Source organism: Anguilla rostrata, chromosome 5 (genome assembly GCF_018555375.3).
Source record: "Anguilla rostrata isolate EN2019 chromosome 5, ASM1855537v3, whole genome shotgun sequence".
NCBI lineage: Eukaryota > Metazoa > Chordata > Actinopteri > Anguilliformes > Anguillidae > Anguilla > Anguilla rostrata.
This window is the reverse complement of record NC_057937.1, coordinates 45,035,422-45,056,622: the sequence shown is the minus strand read 5'-3', so window position 1 is coordinate 45,056,622 and position 21,201 is coordinate 45,035,422. Positions and strand designations below refer to the sequence as shown.

Below are 21,201 nucleotides of genomic sequence, written 5' to 3'. Positions count from 1 at the left end.
GCAGTTCATCTTCCCATCCCCTAGCGTCTCTTTGAATGTTATCAGGCATGTTTCTCTTTGTTTTTAATCAAGCCAGAGCTAATGTAAATCTGGTGATGCAGTGTAGTAATTTTATTCAGTGTCTTTCATGATCTCAGTACTTTACACTGAAGAGGTGTACTCACATTGACCACTGACAATGGGTAGCACTCACTTGATGATTGCCAGTAGGCATTTCACAGTAGCCTTTTTAAACCATATCATTCATAAAATAGCAGCTACCTCAATGGCTCAATGGTCAGACAAAGAGCAGGGTTAGAATATGACCTGGGCACTGGAGAACCCTCTACTTCCTGTGATATGTGGACTGTAGTCAATCCATTCAACAAATTCAGTTGCATTTGAGAAGCAAGAATTAATTCTAGATACTTAAATACAGGGCATGATTAAATGGCTAGTTTGATGTAAACAGATTTTAAATTTGGCTAGAATGCAAGGGTACACGCTGAGTCTTTTCAATCACTGTCATGGCAAGTTTAATGACTGCAATATATCCGGAACTTTTCAAATCTAATCAAGTCTTAAGGACATCTGCTTCTGCTGCCACAGAACAATTGGTTTACATTTGTTCCAGAGAGAGGAGCACTTCTAACTGGTTCACCAACACACCTTCCAGGTCCACCCTGGTCTTCCATCCAATTACAGACAAGCTCATTACTCAGCTACATCATACTGAAAGAGAAGGCAACAGGTAGCCTATACATAGTTTCCTGTATTGCAAGTGGTTTGTGGTATTGGTTTCTTACCTTCTGATATTTCATTCAATCAATGAAGACTGAAGGAGAGATGAACCCTGAATCATCAATGAAGATTCTGCTGTCAGTTCTGGTACATTGGTGAACCAGACGACTACTTGTCTCATTCCAGCCAATCACGGGCTGCTCTTCACAGTGGTGCTCCTCCCCTTTACTCAGGTGTGGGCTGATCCACTTCACTATGTAAGGGTGGATGTCAGTTTGAAAACAAAGTGTGACAATATACAATCCATACACCAGAAATAAACAGGCTGCATCATCATACCTTAATAACAAACTGTTATTCTAAGAACATGATAAATTATTAAATTTGAGAAAGGATTATATTTTGTCATTACCAAAAAGAAAGAGTTAGAATTGGAATTCAGGGGCACACTTTTATGAAAAGCAACAATTCTTGTTGAATGGGCTGCCATTCAAAGTCATTGTCTTTCCACTGTTTATTAACTGAAAAGAAGAGTGTATACTCGTTTGCTATTCTGTTCAATACTTCTGTACAAAACTCTTTACTAATAGTCATGAAGCAGGTTTCTGATAACTTTGTTATCAGAAATTATAGCAAGTACAGCTGCAACACTAATCACATGTCACACAGTCTTTGAATGAATGCCAGCAGGTGAGACGACCCACCTGGAAAGAGTTTTTGTAGAGATGGATTTTACATTGTAATGACATTCGGACATCCTTGGTGAGTTTTTGTGACACCTCAATCAGTTTGTCAAAGTTTTGAAATACTGTACAGCGATTTATATTTGTGCTTATACAAGGACAGTGAATAATGTTTTGGGTATTCTACAGTAGTCCATAGAAATCACAAGGAAAGTGGGATCCACTTTGCTCTAACGCAAGTCTTTCATTAATTTCTATTTGTGAACTGTTTTCCCCCCAATAAGATAACCTTTAACATGAATGTCACATACCACAGAGGTTAAGAGTCCACATGCAGCACAAATACCAAGGAGACTGAAGACTGCCGATCCAACAATTCTACCAACACCAAATGTTTTCCTTTGTCACAAAAACTCCAATGACTAAATTAAAGACAGCATTAACATTGAATGCATTAGCAATTATTTAAATAGCAATCAGTGTTATTAATCAGTAAACATTGTTATTGTATTATTGGTGTTTTAAAAAGACTGCTATGAAGTCTGCCACTGTGATCATGATTACATAATGAAAGAAATAGGGATTCCTAAGTTTTTAGTCATTCTGCACCCATGACTTAAACAAAATATTTCTTCTTCAGAATATTTCTGGAAAAACGTTGTTATGCAACCTAATGGCTTACAACACTCTAGAGAATTTCCAGTTATATTTCCATTCAAATCACAGCAGAAAACAAGCTTTTGTAAATTTAGAAACTAAGTTGTCCATTTTAATTGTGCATTAACATATATATCTGAAATAGAAATCAATGAATTCATGTAAATACTTGTTTTTATTTATTCAATACATTTCCTTTGCATTGAATGGGTTGAATTACATTATATTACATTTATTTGGCAGTCACTTTTATCCAAAGCGACATACAAAAGTTTCATTTTTCCCTGAATTGTTTGAATGCGTTGTATCTTTCTTCTTACCTCGTAATATTTCTGGTCTCAAATATAACATGTTAGTGACAGCTGAATTTATTTGGGGCTTCCAAAAACATTTTGGATATCTTCCTGATGGAATTCCCAGATGCGTGATCATTGTAGACCTTATTTATCATTTATCCTAATGCAAAATAGGCCTATGTGGAGTCAAACCTTTGTTTGCCAATAGGCTTGTTTATCAGTTGTCATAGGCTACTTCAGTTTCCTTTCAGCAAATTATATAAATTATACAGTCTTACGAAGTACTTATTGAGATTAATTATATCACTTTCAGTTGCATGACTTCATTTATATGTAGCACATTTATGTCAGAGAAACATGAATTAAACACCTGTTACTCTTTCTCTTTCTACCAGGTGGGGGCACTACTTCTGGGTCATGTTAGGGCATGTCCAAGATCCCTTTTGCATCCACTCTAGCGCGGTGAACCTGGGGGTAATATTAAGCTCTTAAACAAGTCGTCAGGATTCTAAGTACCACCATCTTAAGCACGTGTATTTTAGCAGGTGAGTCTTTGCTTGAACGGGTTTTATACGCTGAAATGTACCCTAATGGTAATCTTCGTATAGACAATACGTGTTTACGTTAAAACACGCATCTTTTTTCCTACTTCGTTTGATTTGTGTGGACGTTTAATTCTGTTGACATGGGAATGTCGCAGCGTTTGCAGCTGCTTTGTAGGCTTGTTATAAACTGACTGCATGAAAATAGGTTCAGAAGCCTACTCAGTATTTTTTAAAAAGAACATTTCACAAGAGTACAGATTCGACTGAAACTCTAGAATGTACCTACTTATTTGTACGATATAAGGAATGAACTTTTTGAACTGTAACTTGCAGTGCTGATATGTTGATATTTATTTACTGTTTAACATGTTTTAGGAGCATATGAACACAGATGTCGAATGTGAATTGTACGTTGTGATAGTCTGACCTCTGTTGTTACGTTTTAGAAACGCACGCAATTTTCTGCTTTTGCCTACAGTCGCGCAAACACACTTGTGAGGCAACGTGATTTGTTGAATATATTAATGAAGCAGTTTATTATTATGACCCTTAGAAAAGCCAGTAGTAAATGGATTACAGGAAATGGGAGTTCAGTAAAGTCCCACTATGTAAAACTTCTAATGTAATTAATATCTCAGCAAAAAACGTTTTCAACATGCAAAAATGACAAGTTACAAGTGCAAAGCACTGTCTATAAAGTATACATTAAAACTTGAAAAATCTAGGGCTGCAATTAAAGGTATTGATACCACAGTGAGGGCCAAGGTACAAAACCTGAATAAATGTGTGGAGAAACATAACAAATGCAGTTGCTTAGGTGTACTGCATAATATTATTAAGCAATTAACATCCTATCGTGTGGCATGTATAAAAATGCTGCGTTGTCTCAGTAGACTTGATTTTGGATTAAGATGGCAAGAGGAAAAAGATCTGTGACTTTGAAAGATGGTTCATTATTGCAGCACGGATGGCAGGAGCTTAAGTCACAAAGACTGCTCAACTCGCTAGTGTTTCAACAGGAACAGTGACTAAAGTGAACTCTGCATTTAGATCTATGGGAAAGACATCAGGAAGTAAGGTTGGAAATTGTGGTCGAAAGCACCCATTCGTAGAATGGTGTTCCATCCCTCCAGTAGAGTTCTAGAAACTTGTGGAATCTATGGCAACGTGCCTTATTCTGGTGGCTCGTGGTGGCCCAACACCTTACTAAGACGCTTAATGTTTAATTTGTCACCTGTGTGTGTGTGTGTGTGTGTATATATGTATGTATACACACACACACACACACACACACACACGTACAGTACTGGCCGAAAGTTTCTTAAATATTTTTGGCTGGACCGCAACAGCGGAGCCAGCCCTACAAACGCAAATGTCTGTGACTGAGTGATGAAGTTACACCATTGGTCGGCCGGGTTGTGAAGTTGCACCATTGGTTGGCTGGATTAATTGTGTTAGGTCCAGCCATATACTAGGTTTTGACCTGGTCTTGTTTATTTTAGGTAGAGAAGAATTAATTTGATTTATGGTATTCATTAAATAACAAACCAAAGTACAAACATTTCTACCCACAATAACACAAAAAGATGAGTTTTACTTAAGAACAATTTTATATCCAACTTTTGTCAAAATAGCTTCCTTTGGCTTTAACCACAATTAAACAAATTATTAGTTGTCTATCCAATCATTTTGCAAAGTGGGAAGTGGGGTACATATTAATTTAAGTGTACAGTACACATTTATTTCTAGAATTCACCTAAGTCTTAGCTTCAGTCAGGGCCCCTGACTGTTCTGCAATACAGCAAACCAGCAGATGGCAGCAAATGTCTATTCTCTCTGCCACTTCATTAAAAATTATCCTGGACGTATGGCCTACAATGGGCAGGAGGACTTTAAAAAAAAAAATTTATACTGCTTATCATTTTCATCTCTGTAATATATTAAAAATGGCAAGCACTAGACAGTTCATTCACTGATGTTGGTAGAAATCAGAACATGTGGTCTTGTGAAACTTTTAACTAATTTTTACGCACACTATTTTGCATGTATTGAGTACATTCAAGTATGGCCATCTGTGTGAATTTACAATTCAGTCCCACTGAGGCATACATACAGGAACAGTAATAGAACACGCTTCCACGGTGTAGTTCTAAGCCTTCGGTTAATGCTGAAATTGTAGCATTTCATGCCATATTGGTAAAAAAAATCAGTATATTGCACACACAGCTGATAAATTATGTAGCCCATTAAAATGAATTGCTGTAAACACAAGAATTGACAAGGGCATGTTTGTGTGAGTTAATTAATTATTGGAATTTGATGGTGTAAAAGGGAGTGGTTTACATTTTAAAATAGTTGTCATTTCACAATAGGGAAATTGTTATTTCTGTTTTATTTTTCACATGTGCTCTGACACCTCTTGTTAAAATAAAGTTTTAAAAGGTTTTGTATGGCATACCTCAAAGTTTTTCTGTTTTGTTTATAGTCATGCAGATATGATCAAAAATGAATCAATTAGATCACTCTGTAGTTTCCAACTGTTCCTTGCATCCTGGCTGGAAAAGCAGTTTGTTTCCTAAAATTGTTTAGGAATTGCCATTAAATGCAATTCCTCAGATGGCAAATGGATTTAACTTTTATTAGCCAGAAACTATAGCCCTCAGACTATTTTTGAATAAGGGGCTAAGGAGAGAGATGGAAACAAGTCACTTTCAGTTTCCTATTTTTGTAACTGTCTGCTGTTCTTTGCTTCTATATGTAATGGGGAAAGTGCAGTCCTTTAGGAAACTGTAACATCACAGCCATTTGCATTTTGGTGTAGTTCTGGAAATAAAACGTGACAAATTGGGCAATAGAGACAAGGAGAAGTAAAAAATATATTAAAAAGTTGTCCTAATTACACAGGTAATTTGGAAAATTATTTTTGCCCCATTTTTAAAAATTGGTTAATTTTGTTAAAATTATTATAATTTAATAAGTAGGCTACATAAAAATTTTGAATTCTGTTTTCAGCTTAAATTGCTTCCCCTTGCATTTAACTGTTTTATCTTACTATGTGAAGCTGTGATGTCTACTGCACTGAAACCAGTTCCAGTTACTGTTTTCATGTATGTACATCGTACTTGACAGTGATGGGTAGCTTGTCCTCTTTAGTGATATAGATGGCACTGTCTTGCCATGGTACACACTGCACTGATATTTTTTGAAGAAACAATAATATTAGAGGTACAGTAGCAAAATGGTAATTATCACCATTATTAAAAGGCCCAAACTGTACAGAAATACAGCCCTCAGCATTTGCCAAAAACCTATGGTAGGATAATAATTAGTGGCACAGTTATGAAAGGCATTTAGCGATGGGCTTCGGTCCCATCTGTTTTCTCTGTGAGAGCCGGAGGACAGGGCAATAATGATGAATGTTTTCGAGGAGAATCTCGAAATAGGAAAGGAGGTAATTACCTCTCAGTTGGGGGGGTCACGGTCTTTCAACACTGTTCCTTGTTTAGCATTATATTTTCCCTCTGCTAATCATTTAGGGACTCTAGCAAAGTCTTCTGTCATGTTAGAGGCTAGCTGTGCAGCAGTCACACATCTCCCCTGCCCCCTCCATCCCTGGAAAGCCTGTCACCTGGAAAACCTGGCAATTAATTAGTGAGCTAAAGCTTCATGTAATCCTTCTTTTCTCTACACTTTCACAATGACATTTCTCATCAGTTTTTAGAAACCAAGGGTTGCATGCTATTAAAATATAAATAGAGAGTAACTTAGTGGTCATATGACTGTTCTGTTAAAAATGTGGTGCCCCAAGCCACACATCTTGTGGTTCTGTAATTGTGTATAGACTGAATCTAGTTTATGAAATATTCACATTTTTCAGTATTTATTTTTCCAACTTTTAGATGCAAAGCACCTCATGGACAGTGCATGTGACTCACTCAATCACTCATACATGTTTATCAGGCTGAAGGCTCTCCACAAGGGGGAGCTATTAGCACTCATGGAGCTTCACATCAATGACACAGTGCGTCCTTGTTTTGTATTGGTGGAGATGACATGGGGGTATATGTGGGTTACATACATTCTGTACCTCAGTTATCAGTTTCATTTTCTGCCTGGTATGGTTGTAAGGATATCATGCATACCAGGATATACTCTGGTCAGGCATTAGCATTCACATATTCAACCCACTACACTGATCTGCTGTTGCCCATTTTGTGGTCACTTTTGCATTCATCAGCATTTGTGCTACTCTTGCACATGCTAGAATGGTGTAATAAACATTCAATCAAAAGCTTAATTCCATTTGCATTGCCATTTCACTTTCACTTTAGTTTATGGCGTGCACATGAATATAATGAAGAAAAAATACTGCAGTACATAGTTTATCATGCTGAGGTCTGTATGATCTTCAGTATTTAACTCTCACTCCAACATGATGTTTGTACTGTATTGATCATGCAGGGGATCAACATTCTTAGCCATGAAATATAAAATATAGGGAAACCAGTATCAAGGCTACAGGCTGATTTTCAGCCTGACCACGATAGTTATCCCCCGTTGCTATATGATGGGGCAGAATTTGGATTTGAATATATCTAACAGAATTGCTCACAGTAGTTTCTGTATGTTCAGAAAGCGATTAAAGTCACTTTAGTCAGTATGAAGTTTGAAAACATTGGCTCAATGAAATGACAGAATACACTGCATTTTATTTTGTTTTAGTGTCCTGTAATTGTTGTTTTCCCTGTATTATATCTTATGGCACCGAGTGCCATTGGGGTTTGCATAATTAAAACTAATTAGAATTAACTTAGTAAGAAGGGACACCCAAATGTTTTCATCGCAATCCCGCAGGCTCACAGTTTTAAATATTTCCTCATCTGGCAGTTCAGCATGAGTGGTCTTTGATTCGAAAATCCTTTCTTTGTTGTAATCCTTATCACGATTTGTAATTAGTATTAACTAGTAATGAATGTTAATCTAACTCATTGTTCTTTTTGAATAAATTTTGGAAGTGAACTACATCAGTGAGCCTTACTGTTGAGCCTTACCTTTTAATCCAACAGTATTGCCAACTAATATATAATTTTGCAGGGTTGATTTTACGGAGCCAGAAATAATTTCAGTAGTTTCATTGCTTTGCTTTCACTTTACCATGTTCACCACTTTCTAGATTACGTTTTTGAGGCTTTACAAAACTTGCTTGAAAAGTAAACCTTTCTATGACTTGTTATCTGTCCGAAGGAATCAATTTTCCACCTTCTCTGAACTCCAGATTTACTACAAGAGCATTATTCAGCTGTAGACTGTTGTCGGCCTGGAAACTGCTGCTTCAGTGAAACACACCCCATTCAATTTCTGCGGTCATCAGCTTAGTTTCATCCTCTAAATAATTAGGCTAATGTAGAACTAATTTATTCAATAAAAACCTGACAAATGTGACAGTATTTAAAATAAATTGATTGAGGTATGCACCAAGGCATGGTACATTTTAACTCTCCTGGGCACTGTTCTTGAGGAAACTGCTGAGATCTTATTATACGGTGGAGTCGAGGATTGACACATCCTCCCAGTGCTTGTCTTTCCTGAAACCCCCTTCACACGGGTTGACAACCTGTGTTTGACCCACTCGCGCCACACTATGGTCACGGCTAAGTGCTGGGCCCTTGCCATTCATACAAGATCCCGGTCTGCAATTTCACTTCTGTGCATGTCACTTCTGAACAGAGTTGTCGCGTTTCGACATTAAAAGCAGAAATGTCAGTTTGTTTACACTGCAGATTCAACATAGTGGACTGCGCAGACAAGCTGGCATTTGGTTTGTTAGTCCTAGACTTTATAGGATTTCTCTTTCTTATTCAGTCAACATAATGCGTGTAATTATGGTTTGCAACAGCACTTGCATTAACAGAGAATTGTTTTACACAGAAAAAGAGCCAAAAGTGCAGAAAAAGTACACTGCATTCTATAAATGGGATATTCTCCGGAGCCCCTAAAGAGACATGGGCGAGGAAAAAAAAAGAAAATACTTTCTGTTTCCTTGAAAAACATTCTCTCGCAATACTTTCGGGGTCCCTCGCAAAACTTTTACATTACCTCGCAAAACGGTTGCGTTCCCTCGCAATACTTTCGGGGTCCCTTGCAATACTTTTACGAGCTTTGAAAACAAATATATATATAAATTACAGCACATATGTACTTCTAGGTCATTGTCACAGTGTCATTATTTGCTAGGAAACTGTAAACATGGAGGCACAGCTGCTTGTGTTTTGCTTTGAACTTGATTTAGTATAAATATTAGCTAGCCTATTCTAAATACGTTTAGGCTACACTCAGTGATTCCTCTGTCACACACAGCTTTAAGTAAATGCTAGCTTTTGCTTGGTTGCAGACCCTGGTCAGATAATGCGGTTTCACCTGTTCACACCAACGACAAACAAGGGTTTTATTCGGTTAGTTACTTTTGTGTGAAAAGGGTATGAGGGGCACAGTTGGGTCCTGAAGTTACAGGACAGGCAGGGCTGGACACCAAGCCCCCCAGTGCAGTTTTCTAGAGACGGGGAAGGACCTCAGTGAGGTTTACAGTGTCCTCTCCCTTGTCACTTTCTGGCTAATGCCGGGCTCACACTATATGAATTTTTTCCTAATTTTACGGTCTTAGACAAGTTTTTGAGATCTGCGACAAAAATCCCAGGTCGGAGCCAAATCGGTGCTTGTGCCCATCACTGACGGTCGAGAGTGCTTCTGTGACTCTTCTGAATTTGTGGGTGTCACAGCTGTGTCACAATTCTTTTTTTTTTAAATCTCAGATTAATTTCTTGATGTCCATCAATAAGAAGACCTCTTTTACCTGCCTACACCTGTCTTGATTACCCTTGGTGTTTTGCTCTCTGTGACTCAACTTGAAGTCAATCAGTCAGTCAGTCAGTCACATCCAACTTCTACACATCTTCCCCCTGTCAGCTGACCACTAGCTTTGGGATGTTGTGCTGTCGATATATGGTGTAGGATTGTCACCACCTGGTTAACTGTAGTGATGCTCACTAGTAGCTGTGTGTCATGTTTAGAAGTATCACTCGTGATATCCTTTCCCCCATCAGCCATAAAAAATAACAAAATTATTGCCCAAACACCAGTAGACTCATCTCATTTTGTTTGATCCCTGCCGTTCTCTGTGCGATCCTGCATTTTCAATTCCGTCTGACGGTTGGTGTTCAAATCTGTCAACACAGTCCTCAGATGTGTGGGAGGAGGTGTTGGGGTTTTCTTTGAGTTTGAAAAATTCTATGAAAGAGACCAGGGCCCTATCAACATATCAAACACCATCCCACGTAGGAAGGACAATATCTGACAGTCTGCACTGCAAGGAGAGCCCAAAGGAAAGCGCTTTGTGTGGCAAAGTCATTGAGTATACCTTGACTTTTTTAACATGACATTCCCTACATTAAATTTTGAAGCCTTGAAGTGTCAGTGACATTGATAAATGAATGGCTTTGAGGTTGAGCATTTTATGTCTGCCTGGTGTGTGTGTTCACCAGCCCCTTCTCTTTCATTGGGTTTTGAGAGTATTTGTGTGTCATTGTAGCACCCCCTTCTAGTCAGTCAGAGCTGGCTGCCATAAGTAGAACTTACCGGGCTGGAAGCTGAAAATAGGGTGGAAATAAGGAGCAGAGCTGAGCTCTCCGCTTTTAAATAATCCGTTTTCGCAGGGACCCGTCATTCCGAGAGTGATGTTTTGATCGGCGACACCTCTCACAGTGTCGCACTCGCACTTCATTGTAAAAACCTACAATTTGCTCCTCTTTGTGCCCTCGTGTTTATGTCTGTAGTGGCTTGGCAGACTACACATGCAGCACTCCACGCCGAACTGAGAAATGCGCATCTGTCAGGAACAGAAGTCACCTTTACTCCTGAAAAGGTCTAAGGAACCTTTATGCATTCGGAACAGGACCTATTTCAGTCACAGCTCCTCAGCACTGCCGTTAGCACTGTGAAAGCAAAGGGATCTTCTCTGCTATTTTAAAACATCCGTCTTTGACTGTGTAAAGTCTGTTGGCAGCTTTTGTTCAGTTACTTCTCGTTTCCTACAAAATTCATTCATTTAATAAGAGTCCCTGGCTTTGTTTATCCTCAGAGTGCATGCTTTTAAAGGGAAATCAATGTTCAAGTGACTTTTTTTTGGTAAATGTTATTGCTGTTTTGCTGAAAATTCCCAAATTGAAGATGGTTTCGTTGGTGGTGAATGTCAATACTGTATGAAGTAGTGGTTTGTTCAGCACAGCGTCCAATCAATTTTACTCTTGTTGCTCCCGGCCAGTAATTAATTGCACATTTTCTTAATTGCAGTTTGTAGACAAAGTGACAATGCTCTGGGGCAGTCTGATGCTCAAAGCCTGAGGTTTGCCATATGTCAGATTAGTTCAGTGCCGGCTGTCCAAGCTGTTATATGCAAGCAGGTTTAAATCCTGAAGGAATTTGCTGTCCTATGCAATTGAAACTACTGATTGGACTGTTTGTTGGCCAGATATATTACCTCTTGAGCTTTCACTATTCAGTATAATATGCAAGGAGAATGCGATCCTCCCCCTACTGCCCTCAACAAATGCTGCCAGGTGTTAATTACATTAATTTTCAGGCTCCTTTCTCTGTCATTAAACCTATTCATTTATTTGAAGCAGCCAATCCTTTAATTGACCTATTGATTTTTTAGTTCCTTTTTAAAAAAAAATGACCAGGCACATTTTCTTTACTGTGGTCTCTTTTGAAATCACAAGCAACTGACCTGTAGCTGGGTTCAGAGCAGCCAAAACCTCTGCGAACCTTTTGTTTTCTCAATGGAGCAGGGAGAGAATGGAAGGTGACCTTTTTTGTGTGTGTGTGTGAGCTGCAGGGGATGAATGGCTGCGGGTGAGGGGACATCTTGGCCCTGTTGGAGCTCGGAATCGGCCGAGCTGTTTGTGTTGGCAGGCCAGCCCGATGCGAGGGCACTGAATAGCACTCCCCGCATTGTGTTTCCATGGTAAATAACGCTCCCTTTTTTGTTTTATTGTGCAGTATATGTGTATCTCTTTTGCGATGCTACATAAGCTAAAACGCTTTTGTCCCACCCCCTATTTGCATGCCATTTGCTGAATCAGCAGTGCTATCTAACCTGGGCGGAAGACCGCCAAATGCGGATGACCATCTGTCAGTAGGGGACATGATTTTTTAGAATGCCAGCTTGTAGGTCACAGTTTGTGCCCGTCACCTCCATTTTTTGATCAGACAAGTCGGTGCATCTTAACAGTTATGTTGAAGCGTACAAATGAAGTTGCCCTTGCAGACTTTTTTTTCTACATTTTTTTTTCCTGCAAACTGAAGCAGTGGTTGGAATGAAATGTACATGAAATACATAATAGTGGTTTCGGAAGTACAACTGAGACAAATCCCGTTACTATGCATATTGCTGTTATGAGGGTATGTTCTGGTGAAATCTAATACCCATGATTACTGGAGGCAAGGGTAGGGGGTTGGAAATTTTGGAAAGGGTTAAGCAGTTTGAGAGATTACGTTTCCAGCTTTACACTAGGGAGTAGTTAACAATGTTTTATGTTCAGGGGCTATAAACTTCTACCTAAAAATAGAGGTGGAGCTGCTTAAAGCTCCATTAAGCCTTTCTGTTCTGTTTTTCCTTCAGTCTTTCACTGTCTTCGCCACCTCTGGCTAATGGTAAGCCAGTATCCTACTGTGAGCTGAGTGATCTCAAAAATGATCATGGTCTTGGACTCTTACGTTTGCTTCATGAGTTCTTGGGGTTCTTCACCTCTTAAGCGCCCCCCCCCCCCCCCCCGTGCCATGCATCCTTGCTTTTGCTGTTAGCACTTCATCGCACTTTGCCAGTTAGCAATGACATGCTAACATAGACAGCTTTTCTGCCAGACTGCTCCCACTTGTTTCAAAAGTGCCAAGGCGACTAACCAGTGCAACATTTAATCTACAATTAGTCACTCATTTGAATATCCATTTAGACATTTGTGTAGAGAGGTCCCTCAATACTGAGACCATTGCATTAGAATGTTCGCAGTTCTGATGACCTGCCTTTAAGCATCAGTGTGGAATCAGTGTTTCTGTTTCTCCTTTCGTAACATGGAATAATGCACCTTTTTTCATTTCATTTTATGTTCCGTAATTTTGTTGTTAATTGCATATTAATACAATTCAGGTTTGAGCCATTACCATTTGCTTTGTCTTTGAACCTGGTGTCCACACCTTTTTTTAGTACCTCACTACGTTCAACCAAAGGTCCATCAGTTAATTAATCAATTAAAGATGCCTCTGCTTACAAAAGGAATCATTTTTCAAAGAATGTTGCAGTTAATTAAAGAATTAGCTGCCATATGATTAAAAATATATAAATGAAAAGGGTATATTCATTATTTGTACAATGAATATCTCTGATGGCATGCAGGTAATGCTCCATCACAAGATATTAAGTGTCTAGTTTCAAACAATTAACAGTGCTGTGTATCTCAGTAATTGGAATAAAGTTTGAAACAAAAACAGAATATGAGGGGCACTTCAGGACCAGGGTTGTTAGGCTATATCCTACCAAACAGCTAGCCAAAGTTATCAAATATTTATTTCAAAATTTGTAATTTTGTAAGCTGACTCAGACTGTCTTTGTTTTTTTTCTTTCTGCAGTACTTTGACAAGTGATGCTATTTCTAACACTATTAACCCATGGATGTGCATAACACATTATGTCTTTTGTTTGTTGGTACAATAGATGTTTTTGTTACAGGCGAATAATGAGATGCATTGTTTTCGCAGTACTTCTGGAGAGGCATGGATTACGTGCTAGTGAAAGTGTCTTTTGTGGCTGTGTTTTTTGTCACAAGTGAATGGGGGGAAAATGGATATGTGCAGCCTTGGCTTAAGGTGGTACCATTTAGAACACAGTGTTTCATTACGTAATAAATGTTGAAATGTGATTGTGAAGAAAATCAACATTTCCTGTGTGATTGTATGGGGAAAAAAGCCAGGCTGAACCTGAAATGTCTGGAAAGAAACATGCTTGTCATTGTTTTTCCTTTTATTGTAAATGTCTTTATAACGCTTTGTGAATGGGTTAAATATGACTAATGTTCTTAAAGTTTCATGCATCAAGAAGAGCCCTTTTGAACCTGCCCCACTATTCATTCATAGTCTTGCAATCAAGAAGTTGCACCCAGTCTACATTAAATTCACTCGCATCTTGTTAAAGTTGGCACACCTAAAATTTAAATTTCTTGACTAAGAGGAGGCCCTTTTCATAGGCCAAAATACATCAAAACTAACTGCGGAATTATCACTTGTCCCAAGTGGCTCCATTACCTCTATGCTTGATTCCTCTTTTTTAGGCTGATGGACATACTGTCCCAAAAAATGGTCATTTACAAAATCTAGAAATTGTTCCTTTCTTTTTCCTTGATCTGTCACCAATTCTGAATTAATAGCTGGATTATTATCTATCATCATAATAATAGTCTCACCTCCCTGACAAGCTTGTTATATTTCCAAATAGCATTATATGAACACTACTGTCTGAAGCTGGCGGTGGATAGCATACTCTTGTGGTAAGGCCCTTCTCATGTTCCTTTATGACCTTAATACAGATATCATAGGTTAGGCATGATTTGGATAATTCCTGGAATTTCCTGCACATTAAGATTTTCTTTTACATAAAGAGCTACACCCCCCTGCACCTCCCTTTTCACTCTTTAACCACCCTGCTCCCTCAAGTCCATAGTTTAATCTATAATTTATATTGGTTATGTTGCTATTTAGTACAAAATAGGTTTAATTACAATACATGCAGCATTACAAAGAATATGTACAGAAATCGTATATGTAATATAGCATGTTACCTTATGTAAATATAAGTATATTTTAAAAGATAAAATATTTAAACCATTTTAAAAGATAAATAGTTAAAGTCTTATTTTGAGGAGCCCTCTTTTGACTCATTTGTGGACCCCTGGTGGTCCCTGGACCCCAATTTGTCCCTGTGTTAATGACAACCATCTATCTCTGTGATATATGGGACATTATGAAGCAGGACTTGGAGTCTAAAGAGGTATCTTCATTTTTTTTTTAATGTAAGACATATATTTAAAAAAATCATAATGTTGAAAAAGCAAGTGGCGAAGGGCAGGGAATCTACACGGCCTCTCGCCCCCTGCCCAATCAAACTTGAATTTATGACCTGCCGAACATCTTTTAGCCTTCCCTGTTCAATCGTAGCTAATCAACCAACACACCAATAACAACAAAGGAGACATCAGCGCTGGTCAATGAAGAGTAGCTGCAGGGAGCTCCAGATCAATGCAAGGAAACAGAGAAACCTCTGCTTTCCAGGGGAGCGAGGCCCTCTGCTCTGTGAATCCCGCCACAGGTCTCTGTACGTATCGGTCTCAGCCACACAAATAAAGGAGTATCCAGATGGGTTAATCGGCCACAGAACCCCTATTATCCACATTGCGTAATCCACAGTCTGGGTACACCACTTCAGGGTGGTGCTGTGTTTTGCAAGAGACCAAAAAAAAAATGCACCCAAGGTTGCCAGTTGCCCATCCCTATTTTATCATTGACTTTTTATGGACATACATTTGTTCAGGATGGATTTTCCCTGTAGACCTCTAAAAGCAGTCTTTGTCTGAACCATGCCCCTACTCCTGATTTGTGCTGATACCCTGTTATTTATCCCTCATGCTTGAATGGCAACACCCTCGTCGGCATGGTAATAGCCCCCCGCTGGGTTTTCCGGCTCACTGGGCCCCTGTCCGACTCTGTCCTGCCAGGATCAAAGAGCCGATCTCTCGCCCCCTTCCTCCACAAGATTAGGCAGCCTTCTTGCACTTTGCATACTACTTACGGTTCACTCTAAACAGCGTTCATTTTCTATTTATGCTCAGCCTTGGTAAGAAAAAGCCATGCAGCCCAGCATCATCTCCTCTTCTGTTTTGATAGATGTTTAGTTTAGAGCTCAAAAGATGCCCAAACGTGTGTTGATGTGTTGGCGCACAAACTGCTCCAAATGAGGTGACATCTATTTTCCACACATAGTAAGGGCCAGAAATCCTTTTGCAAGGGTCAGAAGATGCTTCACATTGAATGTGATTCTTTGCTTCAGTTCAGCCATGGATGAAGAAGGGTGAGAGGGTGAAGAAGCAGGGTTCAAGCTGGGGTGATCTTCTGTCTATGAACTCATGACGCCAGGCATAAAACAAGAAAGATGGTTCCCCTGTAAGTTATTTATTCATTTACTAATAGACATTTAGGTAAACTGTCTGTCAAACTGCAATGTTTGTGTTTCTTTTTTGTTCCTAACTCACCAGTTGCTTGATTTCATAAGGAACGCTAAGCACAAAACACTTTGCAATTGCACTCAACTGACCTGAGCTGTTATATATTAGGTATTATTTGCCATAAATTATAGATGAATATGAGAAATAAATAAAAATACTGTATATTTGATAAATACCTTAATGCACTGAAATTACATCAATGCATGGTTTATTTTTCAATATCACTGGGATATCGTCTTTCTCTTATCTGTGTGAAGGTAAAATTGAAATTACCATCACAATGCAAATGCATTTGCAAATAAGAAATTAATGTGAAAGCGCCTTTGTAATAGTTTCACAAGTGGCTCTTTAACTGGGAAAAAATGCAAAACAAAAGCACAAGGGCTGTTTATCCTGTCTGCTTTCAGCTTCCCTTCTTTAAATGCTCGAAATTCTTGGAAATATGTTTTTCTTGTAAACTAGAAACGTTTTCATGACATAAAATCTATTAAAAATGTAAAATATCTTTCCAAAGAAAACAATAGCCTCATTAAATCTGTTTTGCTCAATTGAAAAACTTTTTCTGAAATTTGCATTTACTATGATTTTTAACATTTTGTATCATTGGCATCAACTTGCACATCTGTGTTTGAATGGCATTGGTTATTTGAAGGTAGAAAGTGTTACCAGGTTATTGAAAGAGAGAGTCGGAGAAGTCTCGGCCACTCCTACTGGTGGAGTAGTGTATGCACCTGGGCGTGTGCATGTGTGTACGTGCGTGAGAGAGAGAGAAAGAGAGAGAGAGGAGTTTGTGTTGACTGTGAGAAAGTGAAACTGAGCTGAGGAGCTGGAGGGCTGGCCGTCTGGAAAAAGCAAATGCTGAGAGGGATTTGGTTTGGTGAGGGGGAAGGGCGAAGATTTTACTTTGTTTGTTTTCATGTCTGTATGGGTGTTTTTTCTCTCTCTCTGTCTCTGGCAATTGCAGTGAAAACCCAGAATTGCCGTATCTTCTTCCCTGGGGTGTCCTCATCTCCACATTTTATCACCCATGCTTTCCACACGTGCAAGCACTTCAAACGACACAAACAGACACTGCACCCCCCACCTCCCTCACACCTTCACACACTGCACACCGTCAGTTCTCTGGTTAAAATCCAATGATGGCTCTCAAATGGCTCCATAGTTATTACAGCTGAGCCAAATGCTTTTCCGTACCTTTAATTAGGCAGAGGCTTTAGATGGTTGGCTGTACCCAACCTGACACCTGAAAAAAAAGTCTTATTTACCCCTTTTTGATGAATGCCTTCGATGCATCTACGAAGCAGAATGGAAAAAGGGCTGCATCTTTTATCAAATTGAGAATTATAATTTCTGTCCCACTGTACCATGAGACCATGTTTTGGGCTGGCATGAGTCAGGTTAACCATGTTCACACCATCAAAAAATCAGAGGTGATTTTATTTATGACATGAAGTAAGAACATGTCTAGACTAAAATCCTGCCTCTGTAACTGTGTTTACTTCATATTGATCTGAGTGGAATCCTCTGTGCGCTCGTATTTGTTTGCTGTGATCTAAACTTCATTTTTGGCAGACACCTGGAGTGGGAAACAGGCTGTCAAAACAACAGCTTCTAGGAGTTTTGTTTAAACATGGAGGATTGAGTGTGTGGAATAATTGTGATAATTGATTTTCGCTCTTGAGACAGTGGGAAGAATAGTGATTTCTAAAAAAGTTATTTTGTCTGCTTTTGCTACGTTCAGAAAGAGTGCTCCCTTACCGTAAGAACTGCAGAGGCTTAGCTGGTACGCCACAACCACCAAGCTTTCGTGACTCATAGAAGTCTCCCAGAAGGCCCTTTCCTGTTTCCAGAGATGGAAAGAAAGGTGCAGCTGGCTGGTACAATAACAAGGTGTGTTCCCGTGTAAACGGTCTGGCTGGGATTCCCCCGCCTGCTGAGCCCCGCCCTGCTTCTGCCTCAGACTCTCCAGGTGCCTGCACACGTGGGCTCTCTGTCACAGCCGCATGCACCTGCTCAGCAAGCCCGTTCTTGTCCCTTAACAGACGAATGGACTGCAGCTCCTTTGGTGAGAGCTGATGTGCAGCTTCGCCAGTAAAAAATGTCCTGAAGATATAAACGGCAAGCTGTGATATTTCACAAAATGGGGAAAAAAAAAAAAAAAAATCATGTTTTGCCACTGTAATTGTTTTTGGATTGTTTGATTTATATATGTACACATTAGCTGTGCGAGTCAGTAACATTATTTCAGTGACAGAATTTTGTAGTTCAGAAAGTCATGCTCTGATTTTTTGATATTAGGATTTTCCAACAGGATTTAATGATTTTCTGTACCCCCCTGTACACATCACAGAGTACTTACAGGCATAGTACCTGAGGTAACAGGGCAGAAAACCTGAGGTAACTGATTAAGCCAGGCTTACAGAACCTGAACTCTAAAATGGTGTCTCAAAGTCGTGAAATTAATTTTTGTTTAATGCCATCTTAAGGGGCATATGTACAATATTAGCTACACTTCTATGCTTGCTTCCCTTCAGCTGTAATCAGTTAGTCCAATGATATCTTCAGTCCTCAGTCCATCAAACCAACCTTTAACTCCATTTAAAGACTGTATCTCTCTGGTCTGACATCCAGAAAATAATCGTGTCTGTGCGATTAAGCAAAAGTCATGCATATACTTTATCCATATCCTTTTTGAGCTGATGAGATGCACTAATCCGGCAGAAGCTAAATCTTATGACAAGTTATCAATGACACCATTAAAGTAAAGCACCATTAAACTGCTGTGCATTTTTTGGACATGGATGTTTCACGTGTGGTACAAAAATGAAAGACTTTGTTGAGACTGAATAACTAAAGAAATTAAGCCATGCCTTGCTCTCTACATCATAATCACCCTTTTAAAGAGCATATTTTGGTTTTTAACATTAAGTGCAGCAACCAGCGATGAGGTTTTGCAGTTCCATAAACCTGACCCTGGAAGCAGTCTCTCCTTCGTAATGATGCTCGGCACTCTGATTACCTCATCAAGTTGATTTTGCCTCACTGTGGATGAGCTGCAAGAAAAAAATGAACATAAGCTGCTAAATATATGCCAAGCTGTTTTTCATTACCTTTGTTTGTTTATATTCCAACAGCAGTCAGAATATACTGCTTGCCTCTATGAATTACCATAATTTTAAAAGTGCATGAAGGATATTTATGTTGAGGAACATCTCTTTTTTTTTTCCTTGATTGGACAGGAACTCTGAAAGTATAAATAGATAGTATTAAACTAATTATTGTGCCACTTGACATAAAAGCAGATTGTGGTCTGTGTATTTTTTTCATAATCTGTTGCCGTTTAGTCTGAAGTAAAATATTTTAATACTTAATCACTATGTAAATTTGAAGTGGATTTTGAACCGATAAAATGAATTTGTGTCAGAAGCAAAACATCTGAGCCAGCGATTAGCAAAAAGTGCTCTTCAGCCACCCTTTCATAACTAACATATTTAATCATAATTAAACGTACACTTTTGAGTGCTTAAGTTGAATTCATGAATGTAAACCAGTGCTCGCGCTGTATTTAAAGTAACCTTGAATGGTTATGGAGTGAGGGTTAATTCCTGCGGAAATGTACTTGATCTTTGAGCGATCAGACTTGTTTGGCCGTCTGTTCCCTAACCTCCCTCGCTTAAAAGTAAATAGCGTGTCCCGTGTATTGTTGAAAACAATAACGTCCAAAAAGAGGGCTGCATGGCCGTGGGGCCACTCCGGTGAAAGGGGAGGAGCACTTGGCCTGTTTGCTCTGCCCTCCGTTATTTATCCACGTGAGAAGAGGGGAAATGAGATGACGCAAGCTCCATGAGAATCACAGCCTGGCAACTCGGCCCGCTTGGCTGAGTGAGGAGCATTTGGAATGTTCCGCCATCATGCGAAAGCTTTCAAAAAAGGAAGGCGGAGAAAAAAAAAACCTCCAGTTTGGTTACTGTGAGGTGCGATTTTTCAAACCCTCAGGATGAAAGTAGATGAAGAAGCTCTTGTAGACCTCAGGGGTGCACAAAAGCACCTTCATAAAATAGGGCTTTGGTTCACATGCTGAAAACAAAGTGGCTGTCCTTTGAGAGGCCTCTTCAGTTTTGTTAAGCACTTTACTGCACTGAAGATGCATTTTTTATTCTCTTTTTCTCTCGTATTCGTTTACGTGACCAGATGTTGGTGTCTGTGTGCGTGAAAAAATCTTTATTACACAAATACATTGTTTTTTCTGGAGAAAAGTAACAGATTTATGCTAACTCAATTTGAGAGTGTTGAATAGATTGAATAGTGTTGTTTGTCTACATGAAGTGCTTTGGCATATTAGATCAAAATGGTTCTGGTCTAGTGTGAATTAGTATATGTCACATGGACAATTTTAAGGTGGACTGGAGGACTGTTTGATTTTGTGTAAGGCCAGCTCTATAAAGAATTTCTGACCTTGCACATCAGTTTTAATGTTAATCGCACTTTCAGCACACTGAATTCTCCAAGAAAATACCCAGTTCCCCAGCAACACCGCATGAATTTCAGTGTTGTTTACGGTCAAATCTGATTGGTGCATGACCTTCAGATTGATAGTGTCCTCATAAGCGTGACATTTTAATGTGGAGCAATGAGAGATGTCCCTGGATGCAGCGGAGAGCCGGAGCCCATTAAACAATGCTTTGTCTGCCGCGATAATGACAACACAATGAATCACGCTAGATAAGCTGAAGGCTTCACAAAATGCCATCCTTCAGCATTCGGTGTAATTACTGTACATTCTGTGAGTCCGAGGCAGAGTGGGTGCATTTCTTTTGGTCCTTTAAAACAGTAGATTGTATCAGTGGCCTGTTTACTGAGGAACAGAACAGCTGCCAGGAGTGGGCCCACCAGATGTTGTGTATCAGAGCTACAAACGACTCTGGAAAATTTTCCGCTTCAAAATAAGTCGAGCCTAAAAATAAATCCTCCTTTG

General features: G+C 39.2%; 1 long non-coding RNA gene across 5 annotated transcripts in view; it reads left to right on the top strand.

Annotated features, from left to right (window-relative positions):
• Positions 1 to 2,760: 2,760 nt before the first annotated feature.
• The window catches only part of LOC135255382 (uncharacterized), a 184,364-nt gene continuing 165,923 nt past the window's right edge, over positions 2,761 to 21,201 (top strand). For 4 of the 5 annotated variants that reach the window (XR_010330165.1, XR_010330163.1, XR_010330164.1 and 1 more), the window contains exon 1: positions 2,761 to 2,901. This is a non-coding gene — a long non-coding RNA (uncharacterized LOC135255382). Of the gene's footprint in view, positions 2,902 to 16,051; positions 16,165 to 21,201 lie in introns of all 5 variants that reach the window. The other variant, XR_010330167.1, reaches the window with a different exon arrangement.